The following is a 10,996-nucleotide window of genomic DNA, read 5'->3' on the forward strand; positions in this document are numbered from 1 at the left end:
TATGAGAAATTCATGACATGAGAAAAAAGAAAATACATGGAGCTCAAACACTAGATAATTCTAGAAAGACTACCAGTATGCTATGTATAGTTACAGTGAACCTTAAGAATGTAATGGGACTATCTCCCGCACAATAAATGTTGACATAAAAAGCAGTATGATGAAACACTAAAATTAAATTCTTAAAACTTAGGAAGCATAGTAAAATGTTTTTTCAACAGGAGTATATAGAGAAATGACTTTTAGAGTGAACCTGCATATTTATTTAGTAGGAATGCAACTCAATATATACTGAAATGTAGAAAAATCTAACGAATCTTAGATATGTGCTAACTTTTAATGCACAGTCCAAATACCAAGCATTTATTTGGAACAAATGTCTTATTCAGTACAAGAATACACATATGCATATATATGTGTATATATTTATACGTATACATATGTATACATATAGTCAAATATGTAGTAAAAATATGATAGAAACTGTTGTTTTAGGAGTACAGGACAATAAAATAGGGCCTTGTTCATAACAGTTAAATACTCTGTCACCAGTCCTACATTATTTTATTTAAATATAAAAGCAAGCAAGCAAAGCTCTGATTATAAATTTTAGTATAGGCCTAAATGGAAACAAAGAAAAACAACAACAAAACATCTTAGTAGTATTTGCTATGTATGTATGTATGTATGTATGTACGTACGTACGTACGTACGTACGTATGTATGTATGTATGTATTTGAGGAGGTACAGAGAAGGCTTTTCAAGAAAGAATTTAACCACTAGGCTGCAACTCCTGGCCAAGTAAATACTTCTAAAAAGAAATTTATATATGTGATACTCTGTTCTTCTAATAGGATGAGGGGTTCTGGTTTTTCTTATGTGACTGTTTTTTTGTTTGTTTTAGTTCTGTGATAGTATAGTAATAATTAAGAGAGTTGATTGTTCTGTTTTGTTTAAGACTTTATTTTAAAATCTTTAAAATTTTTTCTAGTTTTTCTACAGCTATTCTGTACACACTGTGGATTTTGATCTGTGGTCAGAAGCATGTTTCTGCTCTTTAGTTGTTTTCTGTGTGTGTGTGTGTGTGTGTGTGTGTGTGTGTATTGAGGGTGGGGGTGATGTTGGGACTTCCCCACTCCCAGCCTCACATCCTACGAGGGGTTGGTTGACTATTCCATAGAAATTGAAAGATAAAACTGGGCAGTGTTCTTCTGCAAGCACTGTATCTTTCAGAGAGTAACTTTAGTGTAGATAGATAGATAGATAGATAGATAGATAGATAGATAGATAGATTTAAGATCTATATTTATATATTTATATATATTTTATAATTATATAAATATAATTATAAAATTTATAATATATTTTAATTATATATAATTATATATAATTAATATATAATATATAATTATAAATATATATTTATATATTTTTATAAATATATATTTATAAGATATATTTTAGATATATTTATAATATATATATTAAGATATATTTATAAGATATATATATATATATATATATATATATATATATATATATATATATATTGACCCAGGGATCTTGTGACCTGTGATCTTGGTAATAGGAATGAATTATAGTCTCCGAGAACAGAGCCTTGGCTTGGGCCTAAAGAAGGATATGTAGTAAGCATAAGAGTAGATTTTGTTGGTTGAGAATGGAAAGTACATGAGGCTTCTTTCATATGGATGTGATCTCTTCACTGCAGGATTATGGCCTAAACAATGGTCAGGATATTGGGAGAATTCAGGTGGAATTTGGCTCCTAGTCGAAAAGAAAAAAAAATTCACTAAATTGTTTTGACTCTGGCATTCCAGGTGATTTGGCCTATGCTTCATTCATTTGAATAAAATAGGCCCATGTATTGACAAACCTGGTTTTAACAATACTTATTGTAAGCTGTGCTTCCTACAAGCGGATATATATACGCATTCATGCACATGCATATGGAGACCAGAAGTTCATGTTAGATATCTCTTTATTCATTCTCCATGGCATTTTTAAGACAATGTCCCTCCCTGGGAGCTAAGAAATTTCCAGTATCCATTTTTTAAATAAATGAAAAAAGCATTAGTTTTGGAAATTTTTTCCATTAGTTTTATACAAAGAAAATTAAAGGCCTCACAAAATTGTTAATTATTAAAAGCAAATAAATACTTTTTGGAAAAACATAGTGTATTCAAATCATAAGTACCTATTAACATTATTTTTAATTATTTTAATGGTATGTTTGTATATTTTGATAGTGGAGTAGGTATGTCACTGAGAGTAATGTTTGTGGTTTCAGAAATCCCAAATCTGATCCACTTTCTCTCTCCCTTACTCCAGTTGATGAGGCTGTTAAATTTTCAAAGAAAATCAGTTCCCCTCTGCTCCTGCAGAGGAGCTAGTATCTACTGTCCTACAAACCTCCAGTCTACAGACTCATTGACACTTCAGACTAAACTTTTGACTCAACTCTGACCCTTACTTTTTGATTCCCTGGCTGTTGTTGACACTGAAGATTCAGGACACACCTAAGTTCCTTGACATCAGATTTAGAATTTGGATATTTGAGACATGTTTGGAAAGGAAATATTTGACATAAATAGAAAACTGATATAAAAATTGTACTTAGATTCAATAAAAAAATAGAGTGTAATATCCACATAAACAGTCTCTGTGTCTGTGTTAAAATTTTTAGGAACTTCATCTTGTAATTAAATTATATTTGTACATCCAATTTTAAACTTCAGATTTTTTTTTAAATTTTATAGAAACTACTCCCAAGAGTTATCCACTTTTCTGAAATTATACCACCAAAATATGAAAAGTGCCAGACATTTGTTTGAGTTCTTTAACAATCTGTCTGGGATTCTACACAGCATGCCAGATGGCCAGAACCATTTTTTAATCTCCTGATTTTATTTTTGTTTCATTAGTTATCATTAGCTTGCTGCTGTCTACAAATTTTAAAACTATGCCCTTTATCTGTCTTCTTCCTGTTCATTAATTAAATTTTTAACATGACAGAGCTAAGAGCCAACACAGTATAATATTTTGCTATAGGCTATTAAACTTTTTAATTTAATATAGATTGACAATATTTTAGAATTCAAATTCATTTTCCAATTTGAATTTTTTATATGTGACTTGATGTGCCAGGGTGTAGTGAAACCCAGGGGGAGCCTCCCCCTTCTCAGAAGAGAAGGGAAGGGGGTAATGGGAGAAGAGCTGTGTGAGGGGCTATTGGGAGAAAGGGGGTCATGACCTTGGGATTTAAAGTGAATAAGTAAAAAAGCTTATCTTCTTAGGCCTTGTTTGCTCCATAGTCAACATGGGATAAATTTTATAATAGCTGCTTAACATACTATTTCTCTTGAAGAAAAGTTTTGCTTTTCAATTTCTTTTGGGTGTTTTTGTGGTTTGAGTATGTATGTTGGCTATGGCTTATGTGTGGACGTCAGAGGACAGCAGTAAAGAGTAAGTTCACCTCTTCCACCTCACATCAGTTCCCGGGATCAAACTCAGGTTGCCTGACTTCAGTGGTAAGCACTTTTACATTCTGAGCTATCTTCCTACTCCTTCTTTTCAATTTCTAATGTCATCTATAGTATGCTACCTTAAAAAATAACAAATATAAAATAAAATTGAAGAAAAGGAAAGAAATACAGCAGAAACCTTTTTATTATTAACATTAGCAAACAAATATATTCCCATATTTAGATCAAACATGCTAGAGAAGGGTGGATTGAAAATTGCTTTCATTGCTCAGTGGTTAAGAGCACTGGCTGCTCTTCCAAAAGAACCCACTTTAATTCCCAAAATCCATATGGCAGTTCACAACTGTCTGTAACTCCAGTTGACGGGGATTGCCTCACACCAATACACATAAAATTAAATAATTTATAAAAGAAAACTGCTTGTGAATTAGACTAATGCCGTATGCAATCTCTATAAAAATATAATTGTTACAACATTTGTTGTTCTGCAAGTATTAACAATTAAAAGTATGAATGCAAAATGATTCATGTTATACTCATATGCATGTTTTGAATTAATCCTGTGAATTGCAGTGAAAAATTTAGTATGGTAAATTTTATTACAGTCATTAATTGATATATGTTGGCTAAGTACAAGATCGTTATTAGCAGATTGTAGCAATCTTATTTGCTAGTAGTTTGAAGAACTCTCATGGAAAAGTCAGTCTTAGAAAGATACACTGCTGTATGACAAGAACTTCAAGTCTCTGAAGAAAGAAATTGAAGAAGATCTCAGAAGATGGAAATAGCTCCCATTCTCATGGATTGGCAGGATTAATATAGTAAAAATGGCCATCTTGCCAAAAGCAATCTATAGATTCAATGCAATCCCCATCAAAATTCCAAATCAATTCTTCATAGAGATAGAAAGAGCAATTCACAAATTCATTTGGAATAACAAAAAACTCAGGTTAGTAAAAACTATTCTCAAAAATAAAAGACTTCTGGGGGAATCACCATCCATGAACTCAAGCTGTACTACAGAGCAATAGTGATAAAAACTGCATGGTATTGGTACACAGACAGGCAGGAAAATCAATGGAATAGAATTGAAAACCGAGAAATAAGCCCTCTCACCTATGGTTGCTTGATAATTGACAAAGGAGCTAAAACTGTCCAGTGAAAAAAGGACAACATTTTCAACAAATGGTGCTGGTTCCCCTGGAGGTGAGCATGCAAAATAATGAAAATCAATCCATTCTTTTTCTTTTTTGTTAGATATTTTATTTACATTTTAGATGCCATCTCCTTTCCCCATTTTCCCTCCCTAGAAAACTTCTATCCCACTTCTCCTTCTCCATTTTTCTTTTACACATTTTTAAATGTTGATCAAAGGCTTTATAAGTTTGGTAATGCTCAATAACAAGGTGCCCATACAATCAGAAGTGTAACCCAATACCCAACCTAGATATATGAACTATATTTGACTGGTTGAGACACATGAACATCCTTCTCCATGTTGTTTCTCTCTCTCTCTCTCTCTCTCTCTCTCTCTCTCTCTCTCTCTCGTCTCTCATCACCTAGCTCCTCCTTCTTACTCTTCTTCTTCCTCTCCTTACTCCTCCCACCTTAGATCCTCCTACATATCACCCTTTCTGTTAAAACTTTTCTCTTAAAATACAATTAGAGCATAACTATAGCAATTTGTGTCAGTAAGGTACAAGATAGACCTAATACCCAGTCAATCATTTTGTTGACTAAACAGAACCTCTGACATCTCTCCTAACTAAAAACTTAGTTCTGAACCTAGCTTTTTTCTTGGTTTTAAAATGAATGTCAGCTTAAAACCATCGTCTCAAATCTTTTTCTCTCAAAGTAAATAGCCAGAATTGGCTATGAGACTTTAAGTCTTCAACCCCATCAGAAATCCAGAATGACTGAGTTAACTGAAATTATGGGAAGCACAAAGCATAGCTTCTAAAACTTAGCCAATATATAAAAGACCGCTGAACACCTGGAGAGTGCCTATACTACAAAATGTTGGAGCATCTGATCTTCAGTCTTCTGGCCCAGAATCATCTGACAGACCTAGTAATGCAGCATTATTAAGGGCTGATTACTCTGTCTTGGCAGATATAATCAGTTGATTATTCTGCAAGTATGTCCTTTTCTGGACAGTGATTTGTCTGTAGATGAAAAGAGGCAATTCTTGCCTAGTGGCTGTCTCCCAACAGCTGGAGTAACTCCAAAGTTGCTCAATTTCTTCTTAGAATCCAAGACAGGAAGCTGTCAGGAGCAGACAGGTCTCTAATCAAAATGAACATAAATACAGAAATGTTTGTAATGTTAATTCTGTGGATTTCTGACATTTTGAAAACCAACTATCTATGTAAGGCAATGGGGACAGTTGTCTGTTAACTCCTCTCAGCTATTTCTAAATAAAATATAGAAAACACCCTAACAATAATCTCAGAGCCATGAATTTCCTATAGGCCCTTAATTCACAGTCTAACCATCTCTGAATTTCCTATAGGCCCTTAATTCACAGTCTAACCATCTCAAATCAGTTAGAAAAATTAAATAAGGACTGGGTCTAAGCCTTGTATTCCTAAATGTGTTATGTAGGCACAATGCCTATGAGAGTAAAAATATTAATCTCACTTTTATATCAATAAAATCATACCAATGAAAATCTTAAATTTGAAATCAAAGTAAATTTTGTACCGTTTAAGAAATTATAACTTCATCTTAATAACAATTATACATATTTCTACCAATAAGTTATGGCTATGCAATAAATCCTAGCTAATCCTCCCTGTTCCACCAAAACCACTACTTTTCCCTAGAAAGACAGCCCAATATTAACCACCTCAGTCCCCAAGCCCAGGGAATAGAGGTGCCGACTGTTCATTAACTTCTTCAAGCTGATGATGGATGTTTAGATATTAGAAGAGGGGCAAGGAGAAGAGTAAATTGATAAGTCTCTGACACTGTGTCTTCACTGCAATCAGCTGGAATTCCAGGACATAGGTTTGAGCAGGTCTGCTCAGCTTGCTTGATGAATAGATACAACAAGGATATGTATTCTGAAATATACAATTCTCAAAATAAATTTTAGTAACAAGATAACCTTTTTGTTTGAATTCTGGAATCTAGTCTTCTGGTGGCCTCCCTTTGTCTTGTCTAATCCATATAATTCTGGGAGTTTCTATGAGGGTGTGCTCCAACCATCCTCCCATTCTCACCTCACTGCTCTCGAATTTCCCAACACAAGGGAATTCAAACTCTCAGGTGTAGGGGGCCGACTTTTAGCAGAAAGCGGCTATCAGCTTTGCAGCCATCTTGAGCCATATACCCTGACATGAGATTTAAATTACAATAGCCTACAACAGCTGAGAACACTCTGATAATCTTGGTTTAGATACCTTGAGATTAAAGGTGTGTGAGATTAAAGGTGTGTGACTTAAGAAGTATAGAGATCAGGGTTAGAGACAAGACCTAAAGGCATGATTAAAGGTGTAACTTAGAGGTGTGGCTTAGAAGTGAGACATATAAAAGGCAGAGACAGAACAGATCAGAATTCAGACATTAGGGAGACACAGCAGAGAGAAGACATTAGGGAGACGAGAGAGAGAGAGATTCATACACATCAGACATTAGGTAGAATCTGCCGTCACCCTCGCTCTTGCTGAAACCCGACCTGGAGACCTGAGCAGCAGCTTGGGCCAGGATACAGTGGCCGCCCAAACGTGGGTCGGCCCAGGCCTCAACATTTTGCTCAGGCCGAGACATTTTTTAGCCGCCCCAACGTGGGACTAGTGCGGTCCCCAACACTCAGGCACCAAGGCCATCCACTTCCGCTGATGCCTAACCCCTTACCCCTTACCCCATCCCCCCTCCTCCAATTACTATGAGGGTGTGCTCCCACCATCTTCCCATTCCCACCTCCCTGCTCTCGAAATTCCACAACACTAAGGAATCCAAACTCTCAGGCACCAAGTCCATCCACTTCCACTGATGCCTGGCAAGGCCACCATCAACTACCTATATAGGTGGAACCATGAGTTCCCCCCCCCCCCCGCCTTGTGTTCTCGGGCTAGAGATTTTAGAATGGCTACTCCAGCTTGTTTCTTAGGACCATTTTCTTGAAAAATTGTTTTCTAGCCTTTTCCTCTAAGGTAGAGTCTGCCTTTGTCACTGAGGTGGGTTTCCTGTGTGCAGCAAAATGCTGGGTCCTGTTTATGTATCTAGTCCATTAGCCTATGTCTTTTAATTGGGGAAATGAGTCCACTGATGTTAGGAGATATTAAGGAACAGTGATTGTTGTTTCCTATTATTTCTGTTATTAGAGGTGGAATTATCTTTTTGTGGCTATCTTCTTTTGGATTTGTTGGAAGAGGATTACTTTCTTGCTCTTTCTAGGGTATAATTTCCCTCCTTGTATTGTAGCTTTCATGCTATTATCCTTTGTAATGCTGGGTTTGTGGAAAGATATTGCGCAAATTTAGTTTTGTCATGGAATATCTTGATTTCTCCATCTATGGTAATTGAGAGTTTTGCTGGGTATAGTAGCCTGGGCTGGCATTTGTGTTCTCTTAGGGTCTGTATGACATCTGTCCAGCATCTTCTAGTTTTTATAGTATCTGGTGAGAAGTCTGGTGTTATTCTGATAGGTCTGCCTCTATATGTTACTTAGCCTTTTTCCCTTACTGCATTTAATATTCTGTTTTTGTTTTGTGCACTTAGTGTTTTGATTATTATTATTTGATTATTATTATGCTATATTATTATGTGACAGGAAATATTTCTTTTCTAGTCTAGTGTATTTGGTGTTCTATAGGCTTCTTGCATGTTTATGGGAAGTTTCTTCTATAACTTTTTTGAAGATATTTATTGGCCCTTTAAGTTGGGTATCTTCACTCTCATCTATATCCATTATCCTTAGGTTTGGTCTCCTCATTGTGTCCTGGATTTTATAGATGTTTTGTGTCAAGAACGTTTTGCATTTTGCATTGTCTTTGACAGTTGTGTCAATATTTTCTATGGTATCTTCTGCATCTGAGATTTTTCTATCTCTTGTATTCTGTTGGTGATGCTTGCATCTATGACTCCTGATTTCTTTTCTAGGTTTTCTATCTCCAGGGTAGTCTCCCTTTGTGATTTCTTGATTGTTTCTACTTCCATTTTTATGTCCTTGATGGTGTGGTTCAATTCCTTCACCTGTTTGGTTGTGTTCTCTTTTAATACTTTAAGGGATTTTTGTGTTTCCTCTTTAAGGGCTTCTACCTGTTTACCTGTGTTCTCCTCAAATTCTTTGAGAGTGTTATGTCCTTCTTAAAGTCCTCTATCATCATCATTAAAAGTGATTTTAAATCTGAATCTTGCTTTCTGAGTGATATGGGGAATTCAGGACTTTTTTTGTGTGTCAGAGTACTAGGTTCTAATGATGCCAAGTGCCCTGGGTTGCTGATGCTTATGTTCTTGAGCTTGTCTTTGGCCATCTGGATCTCCTTAGTGCTACCTGTGCTGTCTCTGACTGGAGCCTGTTTTTCCTATTATCTTGGTTGTATCAGAACTGTGTGAGGTAGATGTTACTACTGGAGTTAGAGCTGGGGCCCAGGATCTGCTCAGTGCTTGGGGCCAGACCAGAAGGAACCAGTGCTCTAGGCCAGGAGTGACTTCCTGGGTCCTATTGGGTCCCAGTTACTCCCTGTTTGGGGTGGGTATTGTTGTCTCCTTACCAAAGATACTGCCCAGGTTAGAGCTTAAGGGAGGCTTGCTTCTTCTGTGTTTTGTGAGATTGGGGGCAGAGCTGCTGCCTGGGATCTGCTCAGTGCTCAGGCCTAGACTGGAAGGAACCAAATCAATCCTTTCTTATCTTCTTGCACAAAGCTCAAGTCCAAGTGGATAAAAGACCTTCCCATAAATGCAGATACACAGAAACTAATGGAAGAGTAGGTGGTGAAGACCCTCGAATACCTAGGCACAGGGGAAAAGTTTCTGAACAGAACACCAATGGATTATGCTCTAAAATCAAGAATTGACAAATGGGACCTCACAAAATTACAAAGAAATTTTGTTTGTAAGGCAAAGGATACTGGCAATAGGACAAAAAGGCAACCAGCAGATTGGGAAAACGTCTTTACCAATCCTACATCTGATAGAGGGCTAATATCCAATATACAAAGAATTCAGAAAACATACTCCAGACAACCAAATAACCCTATTAAAAATGGGGTACAGAGGTAAACAAAGAATTCTCAACTGAGGAAACTCGAATGGCCAAAAGTACCTAAAGAAATATTCAGCATCCTTAGTCATCAGGGAAATGCAAATCAAAACAACCCTGAGATTTCACCACATACCAGTCAGAATGGCCAAAATCAAAAACTCAGGTGATAGCAGATGCTGGCAAGGATGTGGAGAAAGAGGGACACTCCTCTGTTGTTGGTGGAATTGCAACCTGGTACAACCACTCTGTAAATCAGTCTGGTGGTTTCTCAGAAAATTAGACATAGCATATTGTATGAGGACCCAGTTATACCACTCCTGGGCATATACCCAAAAGAGGCTCCAACATATAACAAGGACACATGTTCCACTATGTTAATAGCAGCCCTATTTATCATAGCCAGAAGCTGAAGAGAACCCAGATGTCCCTCAACAGAGGAATGGATACAGAAAATGTAGTACTTTTACACAATAGAATATTATTCAGCTTTAAAAACAATGAATTTGAAAAATTCTTAGGTAAATGGATGGAACTAGAAAATATCATCCTGAGTGAGGTAACCCAATCACAAAAGAACACACATGGTATGCACTCGCTGGTAATTATATATAAGCCCATAAAGCTCACAATATCCAGGATACAACTCACAGACCACATGAAGCTCATCAAGAAGGAAGACCAAAGTGTGGGAGCTTTGGTCCTTAGAAGGGGTAACAAAATACTCATGAGAGCAAATATAGAGACAAAGTGTTGGACAGAAACTGAAGGAAGGGGCGTCCAGAGACTGCTCAACCCGGGTGTCCATCCCTTGTGCAGTCACCAAAGGTAGACGCTGATGTGGATGCCAGGAAGTACATGCTGATAGAAGCCTGATATAGCTGTCTCCTTAGACGTCTGCCAGACCACAGAGGTGGATGCTCACAGCTAACCATTGAGCTGATCAAGGGGTTCCCAATGGAAAAGAGAGAAGACTGAGGAGCTGAAAGGGTTTATGGCCCCATGGGGAGAACAACAATACCAACAAACCAGAGCTCCCAGGGTCTAAACCACCAGTCTGGGATCACACAGGGAGGGATCCATGGTCCCAGCTGTATATGTAGGGGAGGATGACATTGTCAGGTATAGGGGGTGAGGAAGTCCTTGGTCCAGTGAAGGCTGGATGCCTCAGTGTGGGGGAAATCATGGGTGAGAAGATGGGGGTGGGAGGGTGGTCTTTTAGTCTACAATGAAAGGATTTAAAGAAATAACATGCAATAATTGTAAAATCAAAAACATAGATTT

The sequence above is a fragment of the Arvicanthis niloticus genome, chromosome 10 (genome assembly GCF_011762505.2).
Source record: "Arvicanthis niloticus isolate mArvNil1 chromosome 10, mArvNil1.pat.X, whole genome shotgun sequence".
Classification (NCBI taxonomy): Eukaryota; Metazoa; Chordata; class Mammalia; order Rodentia; family Muridae; genus Arvicanthis; species Arvicanthis niloticus.